At 51.2% G+C, this 14,723-nt stretch overlaps 1 protein-coding gene across 2 annotated transcripts in view; it reads right to left on the reverse strand.

The window, feature by feature from the left end:
* TEAD3 (TEA domain transcription factor 3) overlaps positions 1-10,729 on the reverse strand; it is a 57,101-nt gene extending 46,372 nt beyond the window's left edge. For both annotated transcript variants that reach the window (XM_084611091.1, XM_084611090.1), the window contains exon 1: positions 10,583-10,729. The gene's annotated coding sequence lies outside the window, so the exon portion shown is untranslated. The remainder of the gene's footprint in view (positions 1-10,582) is intronic.
* Between the last annotated feature and the right edge of the window lie 3,994 nt (positions 10,730-14,723).

Here is a 14,723-nt window from a genome sequence, read left to right on the forward strand (position 1 = left end):
AGCAGGGACACTAAAACATCTTAGTCCCTGGCAAAATTTACCCAGCCATGACCTGGAAGGTTGCTATCCTTTGCGCTTTGCAGGGGTGCTGTGCACACACAATTTATTAAGCTCTTGAGATCCTCCAGGATGAGCCTCGTATAAATTATTCTTGCGTGTCGAGAACTGGACAGTAACGGCTCTTATTATTATTTATACTGCAGGAGAGACTGGGCCCCAACTGAGATCAAGGGCCCAGTGTGTTCGGTGCTGGCCAAACATGGCGAAAGACCATCCTGAAGAGTTTAAAGAGACAAGCCAAAGGAAGCCTTATCATCCTCAGTCTGCAGCTGGGGAACTATGGCACAGTGAGATGGAGTGACTTGCCCACGATCACACAGGAAGCGTACGGCAGAGCTGCGAAGTGAACTCTGATCTCCCGAGTCCCAAGTCCCAGGCCACTGCCTTCACCACATCCTCTCCCTCTCATCTTGCTCTTCCAAGCAATTTCCACTCAACATGGGAGAACTTAGCTCGGTCACTTCTAGTCACAGCGCCGTGTGCGGTGAGAATTTCTGCAGCTTTCCAATACAGGAGGAAGCCTGCTAAGTACCTACCGATTATCAGGACCCCTGCTGAAATAAAGGCAGCATTAGGTACTTGGACCCAAAAGTGCCTATCTAAAACCCATCCTTTGGGCAAGCCACACAAAACCCGGAGCCTGATCTCTTGCAGACGTTTAAGATCCCATAGCACTGATCACAAGAGCGGGATACCTCTGGTGTCTTGGTCCACTTCCGGGGTTGATTCATTACGTCCTGGCCATCTGAACTCCCCCTTCACACTTCCAACGGGAAGCAAGCACCTCCTTCCCTTCCTGCCCTAAGATTCAGCCTTGCAGCTCTGTGCTGTTAAACCAGCTGCTACTGCTGAGGTGGCAGCATGTCAGTGGTGGGTGAAGTGCCTCCTGCATACAGAGAATGTAAGTTGCTAAAAATACTGATGGCGATATTATTCATAGAGAAGGAGTTCCAGACGAGAGCACAGCCCAGTCGTTAAGCTGATCCTGATCCAATGCATCAGCCCCCCCCCACCCGCCCACAATTATCTAACCAACCCAGTAATCACAGACTCTCTGCCCCCACCATTCCCTCCCTCTTTGCTCTACCACGGCAGCTTCCCAGTCTGCAGCGAGTGGGCAACCTAGAGATGGGGAGGCCTTTATGGCAGTATTGCAGCTGGTAGACTGGTAGCTTACGTCTCAGGTGAGCTGTGGGGAAGGACTGACCCACAAATGCCCTGCTGGCCCCTGAGCATGGCTAATCCAGGTGAGTTCTGGAGGGAGTCCTGTGGGGAGGGGCATTTATGTTACGGTGAGGACCCTAACACAAACACAGGGGAAGCCAAAAAGGCTACATAACCTCAGGCTGCCCAGTTCTCGGGGGTTGGTCTGAGGGTAAACCTGTGGGGGGATGGGGGGGGGACACTCAGAGCAGAGGGCCACACTCAAGACCCTGCTCCTCACAGGGTGGGCAGTGGGGCTATGCAGTGCCCATACCTTCCCACTCATAACATTAATGCTGAGTTTAACTAAAATAAAAGGACAGTTGCCTAAATGTCAGCAATATGAGCTCCCTGCCTCTGGGGGTGGGGAGAAATGGCTGGCGAGCTGGCATGAGAACTACAGCCCATCCTCCACTAACTCAGAGTTGCTCAAAGTTTACAGGCTCAGAACATCTTCTGGGGAAATTAGTGACTATTGTGAACAGCTGGATCTAATTTTACGAGGAGCTAGGAAGAGACACTCATGAAGAAATAACGCTTAGCGCTCCAATCCAAGGATCTCAAAGCACTTTAAAAACTGTTACGCTTCACTACAATCCATAGAAGTCGGGATTATGAGGCCTATTTTACAGAAAGGGAAACTGAGGCACAGAGAGGTGAAGCAACTTGTCCGAGGCCAGGTGGAAAGTCTATACCAGTGGTTTTCAACCTGTGGTTCATGAACCCCGGGGGGTCTGCAGACTACGTCTAAGATTTCCAAAGGGGTCCGCACCTCCATTCAAAAATGTTTAGGGGTCCGCAAATGAAAAAAAGGTTGAAAATCACTGGTCTCTACCAAAGCTGAGAAAAGAACCCCAGAGTCCCAACTCTTAGGCCACTAAGCACATGGTATCTCAGGGCATGTCTACATGAGGATATCCAGGAATATCAATCCGAATTAACTAAAGGTGTGAATTTGAAGTGGATTAGTTAAACTGCATTAAATTCCTGTGAGAACACCGTCATTCAGAACTGAAGTGGCCTTAATTTGCTTTAGCTTAATTCACTTAGTCCTGGTCGACACTTAAAATTTAAAAACTCACTTAAAAACTCACACCTCTGAGTGCCGTAGCTACGACAGCCTAACCCCTAGCATAGATACAGCTAGGCTGACAGAAGAATGCCTCTGTTGACCTAGCTACCCTTGCTCAGGGAGGTGCAGTTCCTATAGTGGCAGAAAACCCCTTCCATCACCTTAGCCTGCGTCTACACTATGGGACTAGAGCAGCGTAGCTACAGCACCGCACCTATCCCGCTACAGGGACGACGTGGCCTTCCAAACTAAATTAAACTAAACTGAATTATGGCCACTTTAATTCTGATCTACAGTGCCACACAGGGATTTAATGAGGTTTCACTAATCCACTTCAAATTCACACCCTAGTTAATTCAGATTAATTTTCCTGGATGTTTCCATGTAGGCAAGTCCTCAGATAACTAATGGGACCTCTACAAGTTCAGACTGACCTATCGCTAGAAATGGGTCACAGGTGGAGTCCATATCTGACATTCCTCCTTGTGTTTGGATCTGGGGTTCTGGTTCTCGCCCCTTCTGTATACATTCAAATCACTTCTGATAATCACAGCATGTAAAGCTGGTCCTCCTGCTTCTCTGCCCAGCTCTGCCTCCCCCAGCTCCCCCTGAAGATGCTGGGAGTTTTGCTGACAAACTTTGGGTTCCGCACAGCTTGTGTGTTTAAAAGGTGGCGTTTTTTATATTGCTCACATTTTATCTCTTGGGTCGGCACAAAAATATTCATTGTAAACAATTTTTCACTCCTCTTTATATGGTAGATACCCACCCTCATCTCACTACAGACATGCACTAAGATCACTTCAACCAGCCTGACCATTAGACTAATTGGGATGATTGCCAGGGACCAGAACTGATTGCTCTATTTCATGACTTTAACCTGTGGATACCTGCCATGCCTGATGCCCAGTAGTCTAGCCACAGTCCTTTACACACAGGAGGGGTGATTTGCAGGCCTAGCTTTCCCAAAGTGTGGCCTTCTGCTGTGCTATCAAGGCTGCGAGATGGGTCGGGCTCTCGTGTTCGTTATGGTTCTTCAAGACTTTTAATGCTGCCAAAGATCGTGTTTATTTCATACGTTGCTTTTGGTCCTGTGGTTAAGACACTGGACTGAGGCTTGGGCAACCGGGGTTCAGTCACAGCCCTGCCACAGACTCCCTGCATGACCTTGGAAAAGTCACCTGTTCTCTGACTCTCAGCTCCCCATCTGTAAAATGGGGATAATACGCCTTCTCGCCTCCCACCCTTTGTCTGTCTTGCCTATTTACACTAAGTTTTAGGAGCTGGCACTCTCACTATGTGGGTACAGCCCCTAGCAAAATGGTCCCATGTCTTGGGGCAGGTGCAATTGTGATAACTTAATACATAGTATCATGCAACACAAGGTATCCTGGAGCAGTGGCTCTCAACCTTTCCAGACAACTGTACTCTTTTCAGGAGGCTGATTTGTCTTGTGTAACCCCAAATTTCACCTCACTTAAAAACTACTTGCTTACAAAATCAGACCTAAAAATACAAAAAGTGTCACAGCCACTATTACTGACTTCCTCATTTTTACCATATAATTACAAAATAAATCCATTGGAATATAAATATTGTACTTACATTTCAGTATATAGTATACAGAGCAGTATAAACAAGTCATTGTCTGTATGAAAGTTTAGTTTGTACTGACTTCGTTAGTGCTTTTTACGTAGCCTGTTGTAAAACTAGCAAATATCTAGATGAGTTGATGTACCCCCAGAAGACCTTTGTGTAACCCCAGGGGTATGCGTACCACTGGCTGAGAACCACTGTTCTAGAGCCTGGGAGTTTCAAGACAGCTGTTAAACTGGGCTGCTTTGGTTTCTGCCCAGAGATGGGCCAGTTAAGGGGATTCACTCTTTATACCACTGGGTGGTAAATCTTTACAAATTACTGCAATCGAGTTCACTTTCATCCAAGGGGATCCCAGAGTGTTTTACCACTGTACCAATGCAGCACCACTGAAACGCACCCACCTCGGAGACAGAGTGGGGGGGCAAGTAATGGGATACTGCATAAACAAGGAAAATAGGGGAACATGTGGTCAAGGACACTCGGGCAGTGAGAACTTCAATATTCACAACCAGTAGACAGGACCTCAGGCCTATGTGCCTAAATACCTTTGAGGCTCTAATTCCTATAAATTTCAATGGGAGTTAGGCACCTAAAGACCTTTGAAGATGTGAGCCTCAGCGTTTAAGGTCTCACTCAGACCTACCCATAGAAATGGCATGGCCCCTAATTAATTAACATCACTTGGAAGGGTGAAGGGCTCAGCTGATCCAAATGGGATTCGAACTCATGTTTCCAGGAAATCTGCACAGTCCTAAAGCTAAGCCCACCAGGCCACACAAGGAACAGTAAAGACATTGTCCATGTGGCTATTGTCTTAGAACAGTGGCAGCTGCGCAGGAAAGACACAGGACTGCTCCAAGGTCTGCATGGATCTGGGATGGCCCAGATGCCATTTTGGATGCACTCTTCTGAGGAGCAAGCGCTCGTGTCCCTTCTCAAAAGTTTGGGAGCTCTGTTCGACTCTCAGCCCAATGTATGCACAGATGAGGCTCAAACGTGGATTTACAGAGGGGAGGAACTTGGCATTTTCCTGTTCAAAACCAGGCACTACCCACCAGGTCTCACCCATCAGGAGGGAGAATCCAACATGGTGGCCATGAAAGGTCAGGGTAGGATTTTGTAGCACTGATGATGCAGAGTGCCACGTAAGCTATGCTGGGTCTGTAGAGGCTTCCAGAACAGCTGCCCTGAATGCACGACCCGATGGGTTGAGAAGCACAAGATAGGAGGCAGAGAATGCCCCCACTCAAATAATTCATAAACCCTCCCTCACTGGCTCAGCGTGCATTACCGTGCTTTCAGAATCACGCTTCCATAGCAATTTGCTCTGCTCCGCTGTGTTCCAGCAGGGATCGCCAAGTGCTTCATAAGTATCAGTGAGCAGGACCAGTATCACTTCCATTTTACATAGGGGGAAACTGAGGCACAAAAGGGGTTTAAACGACTTGCCCAAATCCAAAGAGAACCCAACTCTTTTGTGCTTTAGCAATGAGGTCATCTTTCCACGTGCGGGTTACAGGCTCAGTGACAACACAGCTTAGGATCCTCACCCATCATTAACTTCCCTCCCTTGGTCCAAAAAGTTTCATAAGTCAACACCATCATGTGACAGAAACACTAGGTGCTCACACACTTCAGGCACCTTCCAACACTCTAGACATCCAGGCTAACCGACTCTCAGGAAAGGTGCGATTCCCATTACAAAGGGAAGTTTCGCATCTATTGTCTAATGAGCCCAGATGAAGGCACCCACACTGAATAATGCCTCTCATAAAATCAAGGGTCAAATCCAGGACTGGGAGAGCAGCACATACTCACACTAGACCATAGTGATCCCTCGGCACAGCTAGCCCTGTCTGCATGATGGATGTCAATAATTTACCACAATACATGGGGCGAGCACCAGGGGTGTCCTTGGGGTGGTTTGAGTCTGCTGCTTCGTGAAGGGCATTCAGAGGGGTACAGACTACATGGTCAGTCAATCAGATGTCCTTCAGCCACCTTTCACATGCCTCTCCCAGCAAGGACTAACTGACTGACCAATGCTTAGCTCCCATTAAAGCCAGTAAGAATTTTATCACTGGGTTCAGGCTCAAGACACCTTTTTTTATTAAACACTTAAAGGAACTTCCAGTAGATTGTCAGCTCTTTGCAGACAGGGCCATCTTTTTGTTCGGTGTCTGTACAGCGCCTAGCACAATTGGGTCCTGGGCCATAACTGGGCTCCTAAGCACTACCATAATACAAATAATAAACAACAATCATCATAGCAGGGCCCATGTTTGGAAGGGCAGATCTTAGGGGCTCAACTCCCGTGTGGTATTCCTCCGGTGCCCCAAATGCCACAGGCACCCTCCACCCCAAATGTCACTCACCCCTAGCTTCCGTCAGACTAAGAACATGCAGTAAGGAGGAGGCTGAGATCCATGTCTCCCCTCTGCCCAGAAGGATCAGGCATAGCCGAACTCTGCTCTTCACAACATCTATAAGTTATTCCAGCACAAGGGATCCCCTGCAGCTGGCCTCGTGTTCTGTGTGTGTGTTCGACAGAAGTTGCGTGGTTACTTAATTTTTAATGCATTAATTATAGTTGATTGCCCACTTCCACCCTCACCTCCCAGGAAGTGCAGCTTTAACCTGTTCTCACATTGGCTGGGAATCATTTTTCCTCCACTGTATTGCTAGCCGCCGCTTGCACCATCTCCCGCTGTCACCAGTGTGTCACAGCCCCAATTAGGCTTTCGGATGCACCTCTCTTACTGGGTCTCCACAGGCCTGGTACACCTGGGGGAAGCAGCACCCGCTTCCGGCTGTCACCAGAAGGAGGTGCTGCTTTCTCTTCATCGCTGCTTACGGGCAGTGCGATTGAAGCAAAAAGATAAGCTTCGTGCCTCTGATGGCTGGGAGCAAAGGGGTGGCTGGTACAATCCAGCTGTAGGCTGCCTGGGGTTTTAGGGTACCCAGTATAAAGGGGATGAGGAAGGTAGTAAGTAACGTACCTGCTGGTAGATTCTTCTCAGCACAGCAGGGAGGGGGATCCTCTGCCTGCACCTTACCAAACAAAGCCACTGGCGCTGGGCCTCACCTGCCAGCACCTCAGCCAAACCCCTCCTCCTTCCCCCTGCACACTCAGCTAGTCACAGACACTCAATATTTCCACAAAGAAATGCCAGGTATTTACAGAGACTCAGAGGAGCAGCCCTGCACGTGGTCTGGAGCACCAGAGTCAGACAGGCAGGGCCTAGTGACGAGTGCACCAGAAATACCCAGGACATACAGGGCGATTTCCCTCGCCCTATTTGTTAGGAGTTATTTTTATTAAAGGCATATTCGGTGCCAGCCCGACAGCCCTGGCAGAACGGAGTGGTCTCTCCACAGGGCAGGTACAGCATGGGCAGTGGCAGAAGAAGCTACACACACACGCAAACCCTGAGCCCCAAAGATCCTAGTAGCCGCGAGAAGATATTCCAGTCTCCATGGCACAGCAAGTCCTTGGGCTCACTGCTGCAACTGCAAGCATCAAGGGCCATTCATTGCCTGCTAGGAATGGAAACTCATCCAACTCATTTCACTAAGGCCACCAAACTGCCATCAGATGGAGTCAAGTTGTCGCTCCCTGCCAGCTTGGCTGGATACAGTTAGATGACACAGAGGCCAAAGGACCTGAATCCCTGTATGCCAAGGTCCTGAACTGTCAAATTCTCCTTTGTATCCATTCCCTTCCCCCCTCCCCCCAATCTAAGCATATCAACAAAAAGGCCCAGCCAAACCTTGCTTTCTTTTATGATCTGATCATCTTAGTCTATACGCTTAAGTTCAGATCCAGAGTTTCTTTAGGGTGAAGAGCGATGCTATGAGACGGTGGTTTCCTTGAAAGCATTTTGGTATGAAAATTGCCAGGCTGAATGATACCTACCCTTAGCTGTTAGAGATTATATTATAAATACAAGATATCAATACATACAAACACACCCCTTCTTATCTTTACCTAGTATTTAAATTACATTGTGTGACTACTTACATAGAATATATCTACTTTATACTACTGATTCTTCTACAGGAGAGTTATACTCCAGCCGCTGAGTGGGGTTATGAAGCATGGCAGGTGCTGGAGATCCTTCCTAACACTACCCTTATGATGGTTTATTAGCATTTATCCATTTTAAGAGCTAAGAAAGGACAGACTGGTATGTAGATAAAGCACAGGTCTGGGAGTCTGACCTGGATTCTAGTCACAGCAGCCCATGACCTGCTCTGCGACCTTGGGTAAGTCACTTCCCCCTTTCTATGCCTCTCTTTCCCCATCTGCAAAATGGGGGTCAGGATACCAGCCTACCTCACAGGAGGCAGAAAAGTGCCTGGTGAGAAGCGTGAATGTTTTGTCACAACAGGGTTTGCACTGGGGGGAGAAACAACATGAACGCCTTTAAATGGCTCCTGAAGACAAGAGCAGGGCACTTGGATATCACTCCACAGCATAAAGTGTGACCCAGCTATTGCTTTCTAGAGAGGCATTCCCTGCATGGTACAAGTGTCTGCGTGTCTGGGCCTGCTCGACCGGCAATACGTCCCTACAGAGCCGTGACCAGTTATCTATAGAGGCGGCAACCTGGCTACGAGGTCTCCCCCTAAGGCAGCACCTCCATTGCAAAGTACTTCAGCCACCACTACAATGTGCTTCCTTAGAGCCACCTCACAAACGCTCCCTCTCCACATACAAGCCGGGGGTAGCAGAGACGGGAAGACGTTCTCTGTTGCAGCATTTAAAACCCTGACTCACGCCACACGGCTCTGCACACAGATCGGCGGCAAGATGGGGGACAGGGCCACGGCCACTTACCTCAAAACTATCCAATTTAGACTGACTCTCTTTTCTGGGGGAGGAACAGACAGCCACAGCCCTGCCCCCAGCCCCGCCACCTATGTACCATTGCTCTTATTTATGATAGACAAAAGGAAGCCCCACTGGGACCTCACACTTTTCTTCCCTGCCCTCTGTGCTCGCCATTTCCCTGTTTGTTAATTCATTAGAACTATGGGTCAGCTGCCCAGAACTAATCAATCCGAACTGTATTTTCTGTGGAGATGGGGTTGGTTTTTTTTTTTTTTTTTGACAAGCAATGTTGTCCAACAAGGCCTCCAAAGCCATGTTTCTGGGCACCATTCCCTTCCCTCCCCCCGGCACACCACCCCCAGTGCCCCAAAATATTGATGTTCACGCCTGACTCCGAAATGACACCCACTATGCCCTTTCTGTGTATGCAACCTAGTTTACACAGAGTTAACCCAAACCTGCATGGTTACCTACGGAAACGCATACACAAATGAGCATGTTATTTTGGAGATTCATATAACTAAGTTTCCTTTGTTTGTTACCCCAAAAAGCAAGAGTATGAAAAAATATTGCAAACCTGATGCACGGCTGAAAATTACACATCTAGTTAATGACTCGTTAGTACTGTGACTGTGTGACTAGGCACAAAGTGTGTAATACACAGCCAGCATATTATCCTCCAGTGTATGTGTGTGATATGGATGTGTTGTACATGCATATACACAATGCAGTTGCTAAAGACAGACATAATACCCTCCGGAGTCAGAAGGGGAAGCAGTTATATTTGGGGGAGCTACTGCAGCGCGTTGGAGGGAAAAGGAGGCAGTTTATATAACGCAACCTATTGGCTCTACGCACGCTATCTATGGATCATATATTGCACGCAAGGCCTCTTTGGAACTGTAGCTCCAGCAATCACACGGTCAAAGCCCAGAGGCGCAAAGTAGAAGCAAAAATATAAATTCAAATCTATCACAGGCCATTGACTTAAAAACTTAAAACTAAAGTGAGAGGCAGGCAAGCGAGAGCACCCCTGAGGGAGCGATTGGATGTTTTGAAACTGAAAACTGTTGAATTATTTGGGGTGGGGGTGGGGAGAAGAGAGAGAATCCTGGGATTTAAAAAAATAATAATCCACTAACCAGAGGGGAAATGAGCCCCTCCAGGCCGAGGGTAAACACCGACGGGGGAGGAGGCAGCAGAGGGGGCCATGGATACAATGTCCTTCCACAACCAAAGGACCCCAGCTAATACAGAGTGAAACCCACCAGCTTCCCCGGGGGGGGAGGCTCAAACCCACTGGGGGGTGGGGAGAAGGGGCTGGGGGCAGTTCCACCCCCTCATCCTCTCTAGTGTTCCAATGGGGCTGATCCCTTCCCAGGCCAGGCCAGGCCCCCCCAAGCAGCTCCAGTGCCCAGGCAGAGTGGGAAGGGCTGCCCCATGCAGCTGCAGTTTCGGGGTAGGGATTGCGGGGGGGGGGGGGCTCTTCCCCCGAACTAATCTTAGGACAGGGGCCCCCCAGGACAGGGGAGCTCAGCTGGGGGAGCGGGGGGGGGGAAGTGTTGGTGGAACCTCCTCCCCACCCAGAGCGATCAGCTGGGGGCGGGAGTGTGAACCCCATGGGGGAGCCCCTCCCCACCCAGAGCGATCAGCTGGGGGCGGGAGTGTGAACCCCATGGGGGAGCCCCTCCCCACCCAGAGCGATCAGCTGGGGGGGGAGAAGAGTGTGTGGCCCCCCCGGGGGGGGGCAATGGCTAGCAGCCGCCTCTCGCCTTTCAGCAAAGAAAGACCCTCCCGGGCTGGGGGGCGCTTACCTGCCCCGTGCTCCGGAGCGCTCGGCCGGCCGCGGGCGAGCTGGGGGTGCCGGAGCCGGTGGGGGTGACCGGGGCAGCAGGAATGCGGGGAGCGCGGCTGGCTCCGGAATCCGCGCAGGGAGCCAGGCGCAGGGAAGGGAAAGTTTGTGCAAGGGAGGAGCAGAAAGTTGGGAGTCAATCAGGAGGCAGCTGGGCTGGGCTGCGCCCTCCCCCTCCCTCCCTTCCTTCACATGGCATCCAGCCCCGGCCGGCCCTCCCCCGGCCAGGGACCGGGACAGCGCCCCCCGGACCGGCTGGGCTGTGGGGGTCCCCCTCTGCTGGACACGGGCTGGGATACTGGGGTTCCCCTCTGCGGGAAGGAGGGGACGGGGTCCCCCTTGTTGGAAGGGGGGTGGGGCATGGGGGCTGGGGTATTAGGGTCCCCTCTGCTGGAAATGGGCTGGGATACTGGGGTTCCCCTCTGCGGGAAGGAGGGGACAGGGGTCCCCCTTGTTGGAAGGGGGTGGGGCATGCGGGCTGGGGTATTAGGGTCCCCCTCTGCTGGAACTGGGCTGAGATACTGGGGTTCCCTTCTGCTGGAAGGAGGGAACGGGGGTCCCCCTCGTTGGAAGGGGGGTGGGGTATTAGGGTCCCCCTCTCCTGGAAACGGGCTGGGATACTGGGGTTCCCCTCTGCGGGAAGGAGGGGACGGGGGTCCCCCTTGTTGGAAGGGGGTGGGGCATGGGGGCTGGGGTATTAGGGTCCCCCTCTGCTGGAACTGGGCTGAGATACTGGGGTTCCCGTCTGCTGGAAGGAGGGGGCTGGCGTATGGGGGATTGGGGTCCCCCTCTGCTGGAAAGGGCTGGGGTATTAGGGTCCCCCTCTCCTGGAACTGGGCTGAGATACTGGGGTTCCCTTCCGCTGGAAGGAGGGGACGGGGGTCCCCCTTGTTGGAAGGGGGCTGGGGTATGGGGGATTGGGGTTCCCATTTGCTGGGAAGGGCTGGGGGATTGCGGGCCCCCTTGTCGGAAGTCTGCTGGAATACTGGGGGTTCCCCTCCGGTGGAAGGGGCTGGGCTATTGGGGCGCCCCTCTAGGGGCAGGGGAGGGGATAGGAGGATATAAGGGGTCTCCCCTCGGGGGGAGCCTCTCATGCATGGGCGGTGGGGGGGTCTCTCCACGCTGGAGAAGGGGGTGCTCTCCTGGGGGGGGGCAGAGACCCGCCCTGCCAGCGGGCGGGGGGCACAGGCCGGGCCATTGCCCTGGGGCTGCAGCAGAAGAGCTCGCGCCCGCCCCCCAATCACGGCCTCGGACTGCGCTGCTGACGTCAGGCCTGGCGCCGCGCCCGGCTCCAGTTCCCGGCCAGAGAGACGGGCTCGCGCCTCAGCCCACGCCTGCCCCGGGCTTACGCCAGGCCCCGCTGCTCAGCCTCCCCCGGCAGCGCCCCCTGGGGGAGCCGGCCGGGAGCCGGCGGGGCCCAGGCCGTCAGCTGCTCAGCCCTGGGTTCCCACGCTGCGCCCCTGACCCAGGCTTCGGGGCTGGGGGGCGCTGAGCCCGGGGACCTCGCCCTTTCCCCGGGCATCTGCTCTGACCCCAGCCTGCTGGCCTCCCCTTGCCCTTCCTGGCTCCCCGGAGCCTTTCCCAAGAGCAGCCTTGTGCACAAGTAAAGGGCACCCCAAGGTGGAACCAGACCCCAAACTCCCCCCGGATTAGCTCCTGTCTCCCTGACTACTTAGCTGTTGGGCCCCCTCCGCTCTTCCCCGCACACCGCTGAGGGTAAACCCTGGGAAGTTCTGGTTACCGACCCGCTTCTCATTTGGGGACCATGGAGTTTGCTTGTTGACCGACTTTTTTTTTTTTTTACCGTTACACCAGTGCAGGACACCTAGGCTTGTCTTCATGTTGTCCTCCCCTTTCGCACACACCATCTTATTAACATACCACTCCAGACCCAGGTTTTCAAGGCGCACTCAGGGCCGTATCGCCTAGTGCCCAGCACCCACAAGTGGGGCTGGATCTTCCAGGGCCCAGCTCCCATTTAGGCACTTTAATAAAGGACCAATTTTTCAAAAGCATGCAGCAGCTCCCACTGTGGCACCGATGGGCAGATTTTTTCCAAAAAAACTCATCCCGCAGTGTGCTGGGCTCTTCTGAAAACCCGGCCACTAATTTTGGTGCCTAAATAGGAGCTCAGTTCTGTGGAAAATCTGGCCTTGGTTGCAGATGCTGAGCACTTGGAAATACAGCCCTTGCGGTCTAGTTAGATTGTAAGGTCTATGGGGGCAGGGCTTTGGTGCTGGAACTAGGGGTGCTGGGGGTGCTGTCGCACCCCCCTGGCTTGAAGTGGTTTCCAGCACATACACGGTTTACAGATTGGTTCAATGGCTCTCAGCACCCCAACTATACAAATTGTTCCTGGAGCAGGGACTGTCTTTTTATTCTGTATTTGTACAACCCTTAGTATAGTGGGGTCCTGGTTCATGACTGGAGCTCTAGGCAGTACCAAAATACAAATAATAATTGTAAATGCTTTCCATGTAGTTGGTAAAAATTCACAGTTAAATGACTGCTCACTTAGATTCAGCGTTTCAGGCCATGATCTCTTGTCAGTTTATAAGGCTTGGGCTTTGCTTTTTAGTTTTCATTTAGACCTTGTTTTATTCGAGTGACTCAGGACTAGACAAACACTACCAAGGCCTGTTAAGCTACAGCCACCCCGCACATTCAGCAATCTAACATGATGAATAAAACAGCATCAAACTCTCCTGCCCTTGACAGGTGCCTATTGCTAAGCATCTGGGCCAAGCAGTGTAATAAAGGCCTAATCCTGCAAAATTTAAGAACCTGAGTCATTTTGTGTATGGGAAGAGCAATGGGACTATTTGTGTGTGTAAAGTTAAACACATGCATGAGTGGTTGGGACCTTATTTTGTTTAAAGAATCAGATTGAAACTTCTGTGTTGTTTGGATCTGCCCCTTATAGAATGAGGCAAAATTCAGATCCAGTGGTTTGATCCAGTCGTGGGTCAGAAGTCCATAATACTTGCCGCTGCTATTTCTCTTCCACGGGTGGGAAACAGCCACTTCCATTTCCAAATTATAACATAAAAGTGAGGCAAGCAATAAAGCCATAAATAATATTTCCCTGTGGCTGGAAAGTCCGAATCTAGGCAAAACAACAAGACTAGCTACAGCATTGTAAAAATCCCAAACTTGTCCTGACTCGATTAAAAAGACTGTATTTTAAGTCAGTAACAAAACATTGGCTTCCCAATTAGTCCTGGTAGTTCATGGCAAAAAAGGAAGCGACTACTCTAATCATCCAGAAGGCCAGAGATCAAGATTGGTGGCCAGAGGATTCCCTTCCTCTTCTAAGGATTTAAATTACAATGTATATTAAAATAGACAAACCAGAGTAAACAAAACACAAACACAGCCTCTAATGTTTAGCCCTGGTTAAAAGTATTGGAGTGAGATACCTGCTTGCTGAGAAACAGCATGGTCTAGGGGGGTAGGCACTAACTTGGTGCTAAGGACCCCAGGGTTCTAATCCTGCCTTTGTCACTTCTCTGATGGATAAGTTTAGTCAATTACATCTCCTCTGTGGGCTTTTGTTTGTCTGATCTATTGAGACACTAAATTCTTCAGATCAGGGACTATGTGCATGTCCAGTGCCCAGCCCAGTGGTGCTACTCTAGCAGTAATAATCAAGTGCTTGTCCACAGAGCAGGTACCACAAGAAGAGCCCCAAGTACAGAGTCTGAATTCCCTATGCCAGTTTAACTCCATTTGTTCCAGTGCCATTCCTCCTCATTTACACCGGTGTGAGAGAACCAGGCCTCTCCCCAACCGGCCTCAGGCTTATGGAGCTGCCACCCCTGTTCATTCATATATTTCCATGCAGTGGCATAACTCCCCATCTGTCATGTTGAACCATTAGCACAGGGAGTGCTGGATGGCATTGCGTGAGGACGCTAATGCACGTAGGCCTTGTGGAACCGGGTTTAACTAGTGGCAGAAAGGGGCCTGGCCAGGGATGATTGTGAGAACAGGGGGTGGTGTGGGAGCATCACCAAAAGGGGGCAAATGAGGAGCAGGAGCCACCAGGAGAGAGGTTTGGGCAGCGCACGGGTAGAACTGAGGACCAAGATGTAGGCTGGGCA

This window comes from Lepidochelys olivacea (assembly GCF_965140295.1).
Source record: "Lepidochelys olivacea isolate rLepOli2 genome assembly, chromosome: 21".
Taxonomy (NCBI): Eukaryota; Metazoa; Chordata; order Testudines; family Cheloniidae; genus Lepidochelys; species Lepidochelys olivacea.